Raw genomic sequence first — 18,017 nt, 5'->3', positions numbered from 1 at the left:
ACTGATTTGGGACCATGGAGGAAACCAAAACTACCTGACCTCAGAGCTGCAATGCGGACGCTTATAGGGAGCATGGTGGCCTTTGGATAGAGGGGGTTGGGGACTGTGCTGGGGAACAAGCCTTAGGCTTGAGGTTGGTCTTTATAGGGGTGGTGGACTTATGGAAAATGCCTTTATATACAGCAGCTCCAGCCAAGTTTCTGGCGGTAGTGGGACACAAGGGTAAAGAAAAACGATTGACTTTCTGAGATATTTTATTTCATAACACTCATCCTTCATAGCTCCCATATATCCCTCATATGAATGGGATTGTCCCTCATTTGGAAACATATCCCTCTATTCATGTTTCTTCAAATTTAATTATAATTCCTTTTGGTTTTCCGCATACACCTTTATACCCAGAAATGTAACTTTTAACTACTAAAAGTGTTATCATAAACTAAAACTTCCTCCAACCACTAACTTTTATTTTAAGCAATGTAAAGGAGACAGAGATGTAAAAAAAAAAAAGCATCTGTAAGCTTGACTAGTAATTTCTGACAGAGGCGTGTCATTACCTATATTCTTTGTGATCTACATTAGGTCAATCTCAATGACAGCCCCCAAATAAGAAGGGTGCCAAGAAGAAACTTTTAAAAAATACTTTCAACCCTATTTAATGTAGGTACCTGTGTCATCACTGTGCCTCACCGCTGTTCTCCAGGAACACTGGTTGCTTGAAATTCCTCAAGAATGTGCTTCCACTCTGGAATTTAAGCGCCCAGCACAGTATTCCTCTCTGCCATTTCTAGTCTACAACTGCACTTCTTGCCAGTCTGATCATTCTTACTGCTACCTACTTTCTGACACCATCATGTACAATGCAGGACCAGCGACCATGCCCATACTTATGTATTGCTATGGCTATTTTAGTGATGATTATAGCATAAATATGGATTTAAACCATGCATTGTTTAAGAAGCGAGGACCCCCTATTGATAGGCAAATTAACTTGTTGGACTAGTTCATGAGCTCAGGATAAGAAATGATTTACAAGAAGTGGAGGGAGGGGAAAGAACTTAAACAAGTCATGTGGTGAGAGACAAAGAAACAGTTGTTTCCAGGACTTTGAAGATGAAACCTTCTAAAAAGTGATCCTGGAAGATGACTCCATCATAAAGAAAGACCCAAGTTAAGTAACTTTTTGTGTATACATTGTCCTTGCTAATTTGCTAGGAAAGATACATAGCTTATGTATATTGAATGCATATTTTGCAATATCTGTCAGTCTTGTATATATTCCAATAATTGTGATAGTTTGTATTTGCAGCAGTTTTAAGTAACCTTAAAGATGCAAAACAAAACAACTTAAGACATGGGTGCTGGTTCTGTATTGTACGTGATGACACAGGTGTGCCCATCACATTCCAGTGCTGGAGTGGAGAAACAGAACATCAGTTGCAAGGCTGGGAAGTAAGGTAAGTATTACTTTGTGTCAGATCATCCCCTAGAACAGAGGTTCTCAATCATAGGGCTCACTGTTAGGCCATGGCCGTCCTTCTCCTGGACCTCTAGTCAACTACAGATCCCTTAACTTCTCACAGTTCCTCTAAGCTCTCATAGTGTTTCTGAACTTCCTGTAGTGGCCCACAGTGCCACCTAAAAGTAAGATTTTGACTAAAATCCAATACTGTACACCTTGTAAGTATGAGAATAGCGGTTCTGTAAAGGGCGAGGGATTAGTATTATAGGGGTATTTTTAGTTAAAAAAGGTATTTGAGGCCGGAACTCCGCTTTAAGGTAAAACAAACACAGACTGAGCAAATTATGAAAATATACAAGGGAGGCTACTCTAATTGAACCTGGAAAGCAAAATATTTCTCAGGCAAGTTATATGCAAATCTTGACTTTTTATGTAAAACTTGAGATTGGTTCTACCTCCTTAGAAGACCAGTTGAGGACTTAGGAGAAGTTTATTCCAATATGTGAATTTTACAGGAAATTCAGCTGTCTATACCTCTCAAATTGGCAAGATTAGGGCAACAAGCAGAGAAGAACTGAAGCTAAGAAGTTTTAAAAACTAAGAATGAGGCCATGGGAAGCCAGTTAATGCTTCTGCCAGATGGGTTTTAGTGGCGGTACATAAAAAGGAGGAATGAAAATAGCATGGCGTGAACATATATACAGTATAACATTGAAACCGGACTGAAGGATCAATGGTAAGCTGCAGCTTATAATCACAATATTTGTGAACAGATGCACAGTGTAGGTTGTAGATAGTAAGGGCTTTCACTGAAGGTGACCTATGCTTATTTATTTATGGTCATGTCATGTGTTTTTTTTTTTTTATCCTATGCTCAGTTTAAAGCAAATTTTTTTTCCCTGTGCAGTGAGACTGTGCCCAAACTGCATGCTGCATGGGTTAACTGCTCATTTTGTTCTAGGGACAAACCTAGACAACCAGGGTGCTAGAATAAAGCCCCGTACACACGTACCGATTGTCGGCCGACCGATCGGCCGTCTTTTGTCCAGGGCTGTCGTGTCTGTTGAAAACTGCAAAAGACTGCACACTAATTTTGTCGGCCAACAACAGCCGACTGCAGAAGTGATGTCATGTGATGGTTAACTTTCCTTGTCTTTTTTCTTTTCTGAGCATGCCCAGTCTTGCAAATCTGCTGTCTGTCGGCCGAATTCTGTACTGACTGGCGAACAATCGGCCGTTCTGGTGTTGGCCAACAAAAATTTTAATGCCTGCACGACAGATTCTGTTCGGCCGAAAATGCGCTGTTGGCTGTCGGAAGCATCATACTAACAAGCCGACAATCGGTCGATCGTTCGGCGGCTGAATATTTACGGCCGACAATCGCTACGCGTGTACGGGGCTTAACTGATATATACGTACCTGACCTGCCAATCCTCGCCGTACAAGACCAGTCTGGCACCCCTGTGCTATAGTGGTCTTAAAAATGGACTGTTCCTGACGTCAGCACGCTCCTGTTTAGCGCGGATTCAGCAGGGGATCTGTTCACAACTGAAGGGCCTGGACATGGCCACGTGAAAGGACACCTAAAGTAAAAGTCCACCTTAACACTAAAACCCCTGCATCTACAGACATCCACAATCTAACACTAACCTATCACACTCTGTAAAGAAGCCGATCTGACCCGATCTCACTCTGAGCTGTCAGCTGCAGCTTCGCTGTGGAGGCGGGTGCAGGGGACACATCCGACAATGGAAGCCCCATAGTAAGTCTATGGGTGACGTCACTTCCCATTCATTTCACAGCCGTTGTTGGCTGTATCTCTGCAGAGCTAACGCGGCCGGAGACCGGAGCGGCTTCAAAAAAGATATGTATACTGACTACTTCTTTACAGGGCTAGATATGTTAGGGTTAGATTGTGGATGTCTACAGTGCTTTAAGTGGCCCAAAAGAGGTGCCGGTACTCAATTATAGCCTATACATTTTTTCAACCCCCACCCCACATCAGGGTCCCCACAGAGCATCCCCCCTGGCCTGGGCTGGGACTCCGGAGCAGGGGGACTCACTGGAAGTGACTGGTCTGGCTCTGGAGTGGAAATATTCTTGGGGGGGGCAATTGAGGGCGCAGATGTCCAAAATGAGCGTACTGGTACGCTTAGGTGCACGGAGAGGTGGCGGTATGCTCAAGAGCCATATTTGGAAGTGGCGGCAGTGCTGTATTTTGGCCTAGGCCAACAAGGCCCAGGCCTAGGGCGGCACTTTGCAGGGGGGCAGCAAAAAAGCTGCCCCCCCCTCCACCTGAGGCTCTATTGGCCACTGGTTGCTAGAGCCACCTCTCTCACCCCCCTCTCTGTCACTCACTCTCTCACCCACCCCCTCCCTCTCTACCTCTCTCTTTCTCTCTCTCATCCCCCCTCTCTCTCTCATCCCCCCTCTCTCTCTCATCCCCCCTCTCTCTTTCTCTCTCTCACCCCTAATTTCTCTCTCTCTCATCCCCCTCTCTCCCATCCCATCTCTCTCCCCTCTCATCCCCCCTCTCTCTTTCACCCCCCTCTCTCTCTCTCTCTCATCCCCCCTCTCTCTCTTTCATCCCCCCTCTCTCTCTCCCCTCTCTCTCTCTCCCACCCCCCTCTCACCCCCCTCGTGAGATCTCAGGGGTTCATGCTGGGACTTGTAGTCCTTCAATTTTGGAGGGAGTCACAGCCGTTAAAAAATAAGTGGGGCAAATTTACATGGGGGGGCACCCAATTTTAGTCTTGCCTAGGGCAGCACAAAACCAAAATACACCACTGAGTGGCGGTACTGAGTACCGGTGCATACTGGCCCACTTAAAGCCCTGGATGTCTATAAATGCAAGGATTTCGGACATGTAAAAAATGTTTTATTTTTTTTTCACAGGTACTCCTTGTTAAGGGATCTGGGAGTCTACAAGACCCCAAACCCCTCCTCGGCACTGAAAAGCATTCAAAACGCATTCAAAACGCCAAGTTTGGCAGTTTAGAATGCTGTCAGTTTTTTTAATTTGGCGCTGAGTACCTGGAAGTGATGTCATGACATCACTTCCGGGCTTTTTACACGGAGACCTGATCAGAGCCAAATGCGGCTTTGATCGGGTCTTCTCTTCAGCGGCCGTGCAGGTAGGATGGGAGACCCGGGCGAGCCGCGGAAGGCAGCGGGAGGGGGGAGGACATCCCCTCCCACTCCTTGTAATGGCAGCCGAGCGGCTTCTCAGCCGCATCGGTTGTCATTACAAGACAGCCGACCATCGGCTATGGATGCCGGTACCGGGGTGATGCCTCTAGCTGCAGGCATCACTTCGGTATAGCACTTTCCCAAAATATCTGCAATATCGGTAACCTCAGGGGCCGATTCCAATATATCAGGGAAAGTGCATATCGGCCCCCGATATCTCGGTGGTGCCGATAATCGGTCAATCCCTAGTTTGAGGGGTGCCATAGAAGGAAGATGAAGCATCCAAAATGCATTTCTCTCTGCGCACCCCCTCCCCATTCAGGATATATTCAGTGGAAGGTTAGGAACAGTACCTTGAGAAATTGGTATTCTCTTGGCCTGCCGCTTTTTTTCCCCCATTTTTCTTTTTTGCTTTTATGCTGTATTCCTCTGCTATTCTGCCTTTGATGTAACATCGCCTTGTCCTCAGACCTGTCTTGTTCTGGAGGTTTGTTATCCCTTCTCTTGTCATCTAAACTGTCCTTCTGCAGAAGTGATAGATCGTCCTCGCCGACAAGGAGTCAAGAAATCTATACGCAGCGCTCAGCTGCAAGATCATATCAGCCAACAGAGAGAGGGAAAAAAAACAAACAGACCTCTATTTATTTAAATCTGGCCGATAGATCACTTTGAACAGTATGGATATAAAATAAATAGAAAATAGACCGTGACGCGCTCTGCATCCGTGCTCTGGGTTTCAGTGAGGAGTGGAAGCTGTGCCAGATAATTTTATATCTGCAAACATCCAGTGACTAGAGGGAACGCTCATGGGCATGGGGGGAGGGGTACCGAACCCTACAAAGGCGCCATTGTGGATATATGGGGAATCGCCGCTCTTGAGCTCAGCTAGGTCTGGCCACTTTTTGCTTTAACCCTTTCTTTAATTGAAACTCCAGACATACACTATATTGTCAAAAGTATTGGGACGCCTGCCTTTACTTGCGCATGAACTTGAAATGGCATCCCAGTCTTAGTCCGTAGGGTTCAGTATTGTGTTGGCCCACCCTTTGCAGCTATAACAGCTTCAACTCTTCTGGGAAGGCCGTCCACAAGGTTTAGGAGTGTGTCTATGGGAATGTTTGACCATTCTTCCAGAAGTGCATTTGTGAGGTCAGGCACTGATGTTGTACAATACAATACCGTTAGGTAGTACTATTTGGTGATAAAGTGTAGCAGGATTGTGTGAGTCACAAGAGTGTTTAACATTTACTGCTAATTTGTTGTCCAATAAGCAGGCAAATGACACAGCAACAGTGAGCATTGGTGTCACCAAATAGTAACCTCGATTTTCTCAGGTATTTGATTTAAAAGACATATGGCACTTTTCCTCTACAAGTACCGGCTCGGCTCTACTCGGCCCTGCTTGGCCCGGTTTGCTTTTCCACTGCTGGTACCGCATGGTACGGTGTTGGAACGGTTCGGTACGGTTTGGTATAGTTTGCTTTTCCACTAAAGTAGTACTAAAGTTAAGTTGGATAACAACGATTCTCTGACCAATCAGTGGCTAGTAGTGATTGTGGGATATGGTACCAGGTATGGTACCTCTTGGAACCACAATCGAGGTGGTACTGTTTTAGAGAGCCGTACCGTTCGGTTCCATGCAGTGGAAAAGCGCCGCCGTACCGTACCGTACCGAACCTTTCCTACACCGTACCATGCGGTACCAGCAGTGGAAAAGCACAAAAGCGAGCCGAACCGTTCGCTTCCATGCAGTGGAAAAGCGCCATAAATGGAGGGTCAGGTTATTTAGCGCATGGGAATGTTTGACCGTTGTACCAGAAGTGCATTTGTGAGGTCAGGCACTGATGATGGACAAGAAGGCCTGGCTCTCAATCTCCACTCTTATTCATCCCAAAGATGTTCTATCGGGTTGAGGTCAGGACTCTGTGCAGACCAGTCAAGTTCCTCCACCCCAAACTCATGCATTGGTAATTCTTGCTGCTTCTTTGGGGGGTCAGCTAATTAGGTCAGAGATCCAACCGGTTAGGCCATTAGAGAAGTTTTTTTGTTTAGACAGAAGATCTGTTTGCTGAAACAGAAAGATGACCCCAAAATATCTGGAGGGAGGATAGAAGAAATCATTATGACCTCCCGTCTTCTTGTACATGGTTTGTTTCCTCTGTTGTCCTGCCTTTAATACTCTGCTAATGGCATGTCTATTTTAAGTCTTCCTCAGTAAAAGGCCGGGTGCTCCGAGCTGTGGTCTGCAGCGTTTTTTTTTTTACTCCACTTATTTGTTTGGTTTGGCAGCCTGGTGGATTTACTGAGAGGTCATCACTGAGCAGTTTGTGGCCTGCCCTTGTGACTGGCGATAGGCTGGACCGCAAGCTAGCATTTAACCCTCTTCAATTTTTCCATTTGATCATGTGATTTCTGGTGCCTTTTATCTGAGTGCCTTCCATGTATAGACTTCAGATCCCCGCTTATACCACCGCTGATTGATGGCCGGGACACAGTTACACGCCAAGAGTGTTGGGAACAATTAACTCTTTTCTGTGCTAGCGGGCAACATTAAATTAGATAGGTGGAGATGTTCATTTAATGGCATCTGAAGGTCAACGCAAAGGCATTTATGTATGCAAAGATGAATGTGCGGTCACTGGATGGTGGCGGGAGGGTGATGGCCCCGTGGCTGGTGCTTTTAAGAGATTGCAGGGTTGTGATCTTCCTAAAATCTTAAAGGGGAGCTGCACATGGTGGAACAGCAAGGACACCGAAAGAAGACATAACAAAGGAGAAGAAAATAGTATGGATGGATGGGGAGAGAGAAGAGAGAAAGAATGGGGAGAAGGCATGGAGAGAGGGAAAGTGCGGGAGAAAAAGAGAGAGCAAGGAGAGAGAGATAGAGAGAGAGAGAAAGAGCAAGAGAGAGAGAATATAAGGGAGAAGGAAGAAGGGAAGTGCAAGCAGAGAGGGAGAGAAGGATTAAGATAGCATAATGGAGGGGAAAAAATGGAAAGAGAGAGAGAGAGATAGCAAGAGAAATAGAGAGAGAGAGAGAGAGAGAGAGAGCTAGCGAGAACGAGAGAGAAATAGAAAGAGAGAGAGAGGAGAAAGAGGGGAAGAGCAAGCACAGAGAGAGGGAGAAAAGGAAAAACATAACATAAGGAAGACAAAGAGGAAGACAGAGAGAGAGAGAGAAAAGAGAAAAATAGAGAGAGAGGAAAAAAAAGAAAAATAGAGAAAGAAAGAGAGAGAAAGAGAGGGAGAGAATGTAAAAGAGAGGAGAAAGCGGGGAAGAGCAAGCAGAGAGGGAGAGACAGATAGAGGAAGAGAAGGGTAAAGATAACATAAGGGAGAAAAACAGGAGGAGAGAGAGAGAGAGTTAGAAAGTAAGAGAGAAAGAGGAAGCAAAGGAAAGAGAGAGAGAGATAATGTAAGGGAGGAGAAAGAGGGGCAGAACAAGCATAAAAGGAAAGACAGATAGTGGGAGAGAAGGATAAATATAACTTAAGGGAGAAAGCGAGAAAGAAAGAAAGAAAGAAAGAAAGAAAGAAAGAAAGAAAGAAAGAAAGAAAGAAAGAAAGAAAGAAAGAAAGAAAGAAAGAAAGAAAGAAAGAAAGAAAGAAAGAAAGAAAGAAAGAAAGAAAGGTAATTTAAAAATAGATAAGTGCCCGCCCAGTACCACATCCGCATCCTCATACCACCCATTTATATTCAGATTTTACAGGTATTCCTCGGGATAAACACATATGTAAAATTGCTTGATTTGTATCATATTAATATTAAAATTCACAAAACATAACCAAACCCTCAATCTGTGTATAGCAAATGGTAGAGTGGCATTCCTTCATCAACGCGTTTCATAGACTTAATCTGGAGGATAGAAATGGAAGGGGGAGGGAAGAGGATAGAAATGGAAAGGGGGAGGGAAGAGGATAGAAATTGATAGGGGGAGGGAAGAGGAGGGAAATGGAAGGGGGAAGGAAAAGAATAGAAATGGATAGGGGGAGGGAAGAGGATAGAAATGGAAGGGGCAGGGAAGAGGATAGAAATGGATGGGGGGGGGGTAAAAATGGAAGAGGGAAGGAAGACGATGGAAATTGAAGAGGGGGAGAAGATGATAGAATTGGAAGGGTTAGGGAAGAGGATAGAAATGGATAGGGGGAGGGAAGAGGATAGAAACGGATAGGGGAAGGGAAGAGGATAGCAATGGAAGGGGAGGGAAGATGATAGAAATGGAAGAGGATAGAAATGGAAGAGGGAAGGAAGAGGATAGAAACGGAAGGGGGAGGGAAGAGGATAGAAATGGAAAAGGGAGGGAAGAGGATAGAAATGGAAGGGGGAGGGAAGAGGATAGAAATGGAAGAGGGAGGGGAGAGGATAGAAATGGAAGGGGGAGGGAAGGGGATAGAAATGGAAGAGGGAGGAAAGAGGATAGAAAGGGAAGAGGGAGGGAAGAGAATATAAATGGAAGATGGAGGGAAGAGGATAGAAATGGAAGAGGGAGGGATGAGGATAAAATGGAGGGGGGGGGGAGGATAGAAATGGAAGGGGGAGGGAAGAGGATAGAAATGGAAGAGGGAGGAAAGAGGATAGAAATGGAAGAGGGAGGGAAGAGCATAGAAATGGAAGAGGGAGGGAGGAGGATAAAATGGAGGGGGTCGGGAGGATAGAAATGGATAGGGGGAGGGAAGAGGATAGAAAGGGAAGAGGGAGGGAAGAGAATATAAATGGAAGATGGAGGGAAGAGGATAGAAATGGAAGAGGGAGGGATGAGGATAAAATGGAGGGGGGGGGAGGATAGAAATGGAAGGGGGAGGGAAGAGGATAGAAATGGAAGAGGGAGGAAAGAGGATAGAAAGGGAAGAGGGAGGGAAGAGAATATAAATGGAAGATGGAGGGAAGAGGATAGAAATGGAAGAGGGAGGGATGAGGATAAAATGGAGGGGGGGGAGGATAGAAATGGAAGGGGGAGGGAAGAGGATAGAAATGGAAGAGGGAGGAAAGAGGATAGAAATGGAAGAGGGAGGGAAGAGCATAGAAATGGAAGAGGGAGGGAGGAGGATAAAATGGAGGGGGTCGGGAGGATAGAAATGGATAGGGGGAGGGAAGAGGATAGAAATGGAAGGGGGTGGGAAGAGGATAGAAATTGGAGAGGGAGGGAAGAGGATAGAAATGGAAGAGGGAGGGAAGGGGTGAATAGGAAAAGTAAGCGGGGGGGGGGGGTTGAGGGTAAAAGAAGTGAAGGGAGAAAGGGTGGGGAAGATGAGACGAGGGGAGTGGTGAGTGGAGGGATAAAGAAAGAAGGGACAAGGAGAGGAAAGGAGGAGAGAGAGGATGGATTGAGGGAGTGAAAGGGGGAAGAGTGGAGTGAAAGGAAAGGGGGGATTGGGAAGAAGAAAGGAGGAGAAAGGAGATGAGATAAGAGAGTGAAAGGGAAAAGAGTGGAGTAAAAGGAAAGGAGGAGAGAGGGTATGGAACGAGGGAGCGAAAGGTTGAAGAGTGAAGTGAAAAGAAAGGGGGATGAGGAGGGGAGAGGAGGAGAGAGAAGAAGGAACAAGGGAGAGAAGGAAGGGGGGGGGAGGGGACATGGAGTAAAGGAAAGGGGGGTGAGGAAAGGAAGGAAGATGAGATGAAACAAGGGAGTGATGGGGAGAGAGGACAGGAAAAAAGGAAAAGGAGAGGTGTAGAGAAGAGAAAAAAGAAAATTAGGAAATAGAAACAGTAACATTTGTGGTTTCTTGGCTACTGCTAACTCTTCCGTGCTTCAGCTAACTCCCCCTAACAAATAACATCCACCTATCTGTGTAACTCCATGAGCAATAGATGTTTGTGTGCTCAGTTGTACGACGGGTGTCAGAGCCACCATCCCTGGAGGCAGCGTTTGGAGCCGAGAGATAAGATGCCTTATCCCGGCCGATTAAACGCAGAGGATTAATACACTGAACCAACTGCAGCACTTTATCTTTTCTCTCCGCCATGTACTCACTGCCAAAACCGACTCACACAGACACACCCAGGACATTGGACGTTCTGTAACAAATACACACTCTCAGACACAACAAATACTCAACAACACAGAGACACAAAAGTCACCTTCACGTCATAGACCTAGAGACTGGTCTCCTACAACACATATAGGATTATACAAATAAAAAACATAGCAAATGGGACCTAATGGCTGCTGATAATACAAAATATATGAATCTCTCCTGCTCATACTAAAGAATTAGCAGTATTTATGGCATACACGTTTTGTGTTTAAAGAGATTTATGGGTTTTTTTTAAGAATCCTACTTACCTAGGTGGATGCAGCATCGGTCCAATGCTACATCTGTAACCCGCCGGATCTAAGACTGAGAACCGCGCGATCGAACACGCTAACGGTGCCGAATTTAACCACTTTAGCCCCGGAAGATTTTGCTGCTCAATGACCAGGCCACTTTTTTTAACTTGGTACTGCGTGACTTTAACTGACAATTGCGTGGTCATGCAATGCTGTACACAAACAAAATTTACGTCTTTTTTCCCCCAACAAATAGAGCTTTCTTTTGGTGGTATTTGATCACCTCTGCGCTTTTTATTTTTTGCGATATTAATAAAATTGTGAAAATTTAAATTTTCTACTTTGACAGTAAAAAATATCCAATATATTCAATTTTTTTCATATATTTATGCCAAAATGTATTTAGCTACATGTCTTTGACAAAAAAATTCTCAATGAGTGTATTTTTATCCACTTTAAGTGCCGGTTCACACTTCTGCGATGTGGGAACGCTGCGAATATGCAGCGTGATCCCGCATCGCATCCGCACATCTGGCAGTTCACACTGCCATATGCGATACGCAGGGTTGTGTCAATTAAAAGTTAACGACACCCCCAGTTGCGATTGCATATTGCAGTGTGATCTGCAAGTACACACAGAATCCGATCGCACAAGTGTGAACCACTGTGCGATCCGTATCTACTGCAGCTCAAAAAAAGCCTCATGTACGTGTTTGGTGCGGATACAGTGCGAATTCAGCCATACAAAGTGTATGGCTGAACTCGCATCCGCACATCAGATCGCATGTAATTAGGAGCAGTGCGCTCTGAATTACATGCGATCTCCGCAAACGCGGAAGTGTGAACCGGCACTTAGACCGGAAGATTTTACCCCCTTCCTGACCAGGCCATATTTTGCGATTCGGCACTGCGTTATTTTAACGGACAATTGCGCGGTCGTGCGACGCTGGACCCAAATAAAATTTACATTTTTTTTTCCCACAAATAGAGTTTTCCTTTGGTGGTATATGATTACCTGTGTGATTTTTAATTTTTGAAGAAAAGAGCGACAATTTTGAAAAAAAAAAATATTTTTCACATTCTAAAATATAAAATCCCCCCCCCCCCCAAAAAATTTAAAAATCAAAATTTTTTAACATTTTAAGCCAATTTGTTTTCTGCTACATATTTTTGGTAAAAAAAAAATTGCAATGTTTCGCGTATTTTGATTGGTTTGCGCAAAAGTGATTGCGTTTACTAACTATAGGAAAGATTTGTCATTTTTAATGTTTTTTTTTTTTTTTACTAGTAATGGCGGCGATTTGCGGGACTGTGACATTGCAGGGGACAGATTGGACCCCTAACTGACATTTTTGACACTTTTTTGGGGGGACCAGTGACATTACTACAGTAATCAGTGCTAAAAATATGCACTGTTACTGTAATAATAACACTGGCAGGGAAGGGGTTAACACAGTGGCGATCTAAGGGTTAAGTGAAAGCTTAGGGGAGTGTTTTCTAACTGTAAGAGGGCGTGGCTTGTGAAATGACCACAGAGACCTGTGATCCTATATAGAAGGATCACAGACGCTCTGTGATCATTTCAGAGAGAAGAACGGTCAACTGTGTTTACAACAGCAGACCGCCCTTCTCTCTCAGCTGGGAACGATCGTGGGTGCCCGGCGGCAATCGCGACCGCCGGTCCTGTGGATCGGCATCCCTGCTGTTTAGTGGGGGCAGGAGCGTGCGGCCCCCGGCAGGCGCTCACCCCCAGCAGGTGCTCGCCCCCCGGCACCACGCGCATGACTGACGTAGAGCTACGTCGTTTTGCATAGCTGAGTCAGCCTGCCGCAGTAAATATGCAGCGGGCAGTCGGCGAGTGGTTAATAACTTCACAAGGAAATAATATCACTTTTCACTAGGAAATAATATCACTTTTTGCATGGTGCTCTCCAAGCGAATCTCTAATTTTTACATTTGCACCTCCTAAAAAAATCTGTCCACTGCAGATCACACAGGTGACAGGGCCTCTTTAGGCGTAGACCAGCTGGATATTTCTTCACACAAGGACTTTGAGTCCTTGTAAAGTTTAAACTGCATTGTTTTTATTTGATTGTTCCCCTTATTAAGAGTTTAATTAGGCAAATGAACAACAATATGCCCACATGAAGGCCTCGCCATGCTTATTTCCATGGCTGCCCTGCCATCTGTGTCCTTCTTTCTGTTCCAGAAGGTGACCAGGTTTACTTGCATTGATATCGGTAAAGAGTAAGATTGGTTTTCTAACCACAAATTCCATCTGCTACAATCTAATTGTGACTGGGCTAGAGACCTACCTAAATGCTGGAGGATCCTCTTGCAAATACCGAACAGATTCGAACAGGCTGACAAGTCGCCTGACAAGTCGCGCTAATGTGAACCGGCTCTGAATGCCCGGAAAAGCTGTGGGCGCCATGGCTGGGTACCCTGGGGCTTGCTCCGGTTGATCTGGTGATGGGCAGGATATTAGGCCCTGTAGGGTAGCATCATATGTTCATTTTCATCTCTGATACTCTCTATGCTTTTGGACAATACTTGTTGAGGTGGCAGGTAGGGATGCGGAGGGGTGTATACATTGTTATATGATGGGATGTTAAGATTTTGATTACAGATACCACACAGGAAAAGGTTCAGCTCCAACTGCTAAAACAGTTTTGATTGGTTGCTGGTGCTTTAAATCACATGCTCCCATCTCCAAGACAAGACATCTGCACCCTAAATCCCAGTTCCAGCAAGAGTCAATACAATGCCAAATGACCGGTGTCACACAACCAGAAGGGAACTCCAGAGAACAGAATCAAAAACAACCTTGAAATCTATCTTCTAAAGAATGACGATTTTATGGCCTGTTGGGAAGGAGTAAAGGACTCTAGGGAAATCTGACCATTGGAACCTTTAAGAGACATATAAAGCCAATGGATGATTGAAAGCCTTGGGTGAATTGTGACCTCTGCCTGCCTTATGGACTCTTTACTTTCTTCTGCTTTGTACTTTGCTGTTACTGGCATGCAGGGCCATCTTTAATATTGACTGGACCCTGGGCAAACAATTTCTTGGGCCCCCCATGCAATTTCATGCTCCGTCTGCTCTGAAACATGCAAAATGTGTTTACTGAATCAGATCAGGCAGCAATTGCGATTGGTTGCCAGAGGTTCCAGTGTATAATTACCGCTCACTGACTGGCTGCTAGAGATTATAGCAGACATTATGGCTCACTATTTATTTGCTAGAGGTTACAGCACATGACTTCTGCTTGTTGATTGGTTTCTAGAGATTACTGTACAATAATACTGCTCACTGATTGGTTGCTAGAAGGTACTGGACATACTTAATACTCACTAATTGGTTGCTAGAGGGTACTGGACATCCTTAATACTCACTAATTGGTTGCTAGAGGTTACTGCACATTATTACTGCTCGCTGATTGGTTGCTAGAGGTTACTGCATATTCTTACCGCTCATTGATTGGTTGCAAGAGGTTAGTGCACATCATTACTGCCCACTGATTGGTTGCTTGCCTGCACACCATGGACTGGCAAGGTGAGGGACCCCTCAATAGATAGAAAACTCCTATGGATACTAGGACTCCTGGGATCAGTGGCAATGCTGGGGAAGGGGGGAAGGGGGGCGTGGTCAGTGGCAATGCTGAGGGGTAGATGGGATCAGTGACAACCAATGTAAGGGGGGCATTCTGATATGGCTTGTTTCCTGGACTCTGTTTTTGGTTTCTGATTTGGTACTACTCTGCTCTGCTTTTGGTTTGTGCTTCTACTCTGCTTCTGTCTCCTGACCTGATAACCTGCTGCCGGACTGTGTCCACCCTTGGCAAGGGCCTCAGCCTAGTTCCTGAGACCTGCTTGGGTTCCTGTGCTTGGATCCTGCTCCATGATGTTTCAGTCCTCTGCTCCATGCATCAGGCACCAACACAGATCCAGGACTGTCTACGATTCTGGTACTCTTGCCACTCTGCACCTTCACATTCTATGTCGCCACCTTCAGGATGTACAAGAAGAGCCTCCTCATCTAGTTGGTCTCTACCAGGTACAGGACAGCCAGAGATATCTGCTGGGCACTGCCACTTTAGAGGTGATGTCAACGGCCCCAGCAGACTCAGGCTAAAGTGACACTCTATAGTAGCCATTTTCAATCAGGGTTACGTGGAACCCTTGTGTAGGAAGCTGCAGTCTGTACTCCTTGCAGTCACAGGGAGACAACTGTCTGATTGGATGCCGGTGCCCCATGTGGCTCCAGCAGCCATCTAGGGTCAGGCAGAGTCTATTTAGGATAGTGATCGTCCGATATATTTTTTTATAACGGCGATACCGATATCGGCCGATATTTTTGGACATGTAAAAAATCTATTTTTTTTATTTTTTTTCCCCAGGTACTCCTTGTAGAGGGATCTGGGGGTCTAAAAGACCCCAAACCCCTCCTCGGCACTGAAAAGCATTCAAAATGCCAAGTTTGGCTGTTTTGAATGCTGTCAGTTTTTTTAATTTGGTGCCGAGTCCCCGGAACAGATGTCATGACATTACTTCCAGGTTTTTTACATGGAGACCCGATGCAGTCTCCGAAGGAAGGGGATCATGTTCTGTTTCAGTATGTCACAGTACATGTTCGCATTCATGGTTCCCTCAGTGAACTGTAGCTCCCCAGTGCCGGCAGCACTCATGCAGCCCCAGACCATGACACTCCCACCACCATGCTTGACTGTAGGCAAGACACACTTGTCTTTGCACTCCTCACCTGGTTACCGCCACACACGCTTGACACCATCTGAACCAAATAAGTTTAACTTGGTCTCATCAGACCACAGGACATGGTTCCAGTAATCCATGTCCTTAGTCTGCTTGTCTTCAGCAAACTGTTTGCAGGCTTTCTTGTGCATCATCTTTAGAAGAGGCTTCCTTCTGGGAAGACAGCCATGCAGACCAATTTGATGCAGTGTGTAGCGTATGGTCTGAGCACTGACAGGCTGACCCCCCCCCCCCCCCCCCCTCAACCTCTGCAGCAATGCTGGCAGCACTCGTACGTCTATTTCCCAAAGACAACTTCTCGATATGATGCTGAGCACGTGCACTCAACTTCTTTGGTCAACCATGGCAAGGCCTGTTCTGACTGGAACCTGTCCTGGTAAACCGCTGTATGGTCTTGGCCACCATGCTGCAGCTCAGTTTCAGGGTCTTGGCAATCTTCTTATAGCTTAGGCCATCTTTATGTAGAGCAACAATTCTTTTTTACAGATCCTCAGAGAGTTCTTTGCCATGAGGTGCCATGTTGAACTTCCAGTGACCAGTATGAGAGAGTGAGAGCTATAACACCAAATTTAACACACCTGTGCCCCATTCACACCTGAGACCTTCTAACACTAATGAGTCACATGACACCGGGGAGGGAAAATGGCTAATTGGGCACAATTTGGACATTTTGACTTAGGGGTGTACTCAAGTTTGTTGCCAGCAGTTTAGACATTAATGGCTGTGTGTTGAGTTATTTTGAGGGGACAGCAAATTTACACTGTTAGTCCCGGGTTCACACTTGTCAGCCTGACAAGTCGTGGTCCATTCTGTGCTACAGGAACCATTCTAATAGGAGCGACTCAAGTCGCTCCGACTTAGAAAATAGTTCCTGTACTACTTTGGGGAGACATTGGAGCGACTTTCATTGACTTCCATTATGTGAAGTCCGTGCAAGTCGTGCCGATGTTGCGGTGCACGCGACTTCACAGGTCGCCCCTTAAGTTGGATCACCATAGTGTGAACTGACACTTATACAAGCTGTACACTCACTACCTTACATTGTAGCAAAGTGTCATTTCTTCAGTGTTGTCACATGAAAAGATATAATAAAATATTTACAAAAATGTTAGGGGTGTACTCACTTTTGTGAAATACTGTATATATTTTTTGTACACAAATATATTTTTATACTTTTGGTATATATATATATATATATATATATATATATATATATATTTTTTTTTTTTTTTCTTTTTTTTTTTTTTTGGGGGGGGGGGGGGGGTTCTGGGTACATTTTGTCACAATTTTTTTTTTTTTTTAAACAATAAAATACATCAATGGAAAGATAAATAACTTTTTTTAAAGCATAAGACGCGGAGTTGTGGATAAACCTCCATAGTGAAGACGGAGCCACGGTTCCATATGGTAAACACTAGACGCACATTAGATCACAAATCAAATAACTGATAAGGGAAGGATGAATAAGCGTTGCTTGTCAGATAGGCAGTGTGAAATGTGTGTACAGAGATATGGATGGTATATGAGCAGTTTTAACTTATGTCACTGAATAACAGAATGATGAAGACTCACAAAAAGAAAGAAAGAAAATAGAGAGAAAAAAAAAAGGAAGAATTAGAGGAAAGGGACAGAGAGCCATGAGTTTTCCATTTAAATAAGAAGCTATATTATATTGTCAGTGAGTAGTTTGTGAATTAGCTGCTTGCTGTTCCATATTTTGATCCTTGTATTTCATACACAGATCTGTATCTCTCTATAAATAATTTCTATATCCAGGGATGTGATAAGTATCCATGACAGCTGAGATAGCTTCAGCTAGCTTTGAATGATAGTTGTATGTTTAAAACACAATTTTAATGTATTCAGAGATATCATAAAACTTTGCAAATATTCCTTTTTACTTGCATTTTTATTTTTTTTTATCCTTGTGATCACAGATCTATGCCAACATATACATAGTCTTATTTACATTCAGACTGTCTGCAGTCTACTCTGATCCACAGCACAGGTTAGTAAGCAGCTACTTCCATGATTTCCATGTTTTTGTCAGGAGTCATAAATGACAGTTTCTGTACTGCAGCGCACCTATGTAATCAGGGGAGAAACTGATCACAAACTGTTGGAGGAAGACGGCCCCTGCTTAAAATGGAATTCCGTGCAAACTAAAAAATTACATAAATTATATACCGTATATACTCGAGTATAAGCCGAGTTTTTCAGCATGTTTTTTCATGCTGAAAATGCCCCCCTCGGCTTATACTCGAGTCACTGGCGCCGACGTGTCACTGCGCATGTGCCGCATGCCCGGGAATAGCCGAACATG

General features: G+C 44.7%; 1 protein-coding gene across 2 annotated transcripts in view; it reads right to left on the bottom strand.

The window, feature by feature from the left end:
- The window catches only part of ASIC4 (acid sensing ion channel subunit family member 4), a 567,147-nt gene that overhangs the window by 215,977 nt on the left and 333,153 nt on the right, over positions 1 to 18,017 (bottom strand). The window lies entirely within an intron of this gene.

The sequence above is a fragment of the Pelophylax lessonae genome, assembly GCF_965119305.1.
Source record: "Pelophylax lessonae genome assembly, chromosome: 6".
In the NCBI taxonomy this organism is placed as follows: domain Eukaryota; kingdom Metazoa; phylum Chordata; class Amphibia; order Anura; family Ranidae; genus Pelophylax; species Pelophylax lessonae.
The sequence above is the reverse complement of the archived record's forward strand: the minus strand, read 5'-3'. Positions and strand labels throughout refer to the sequence as shown.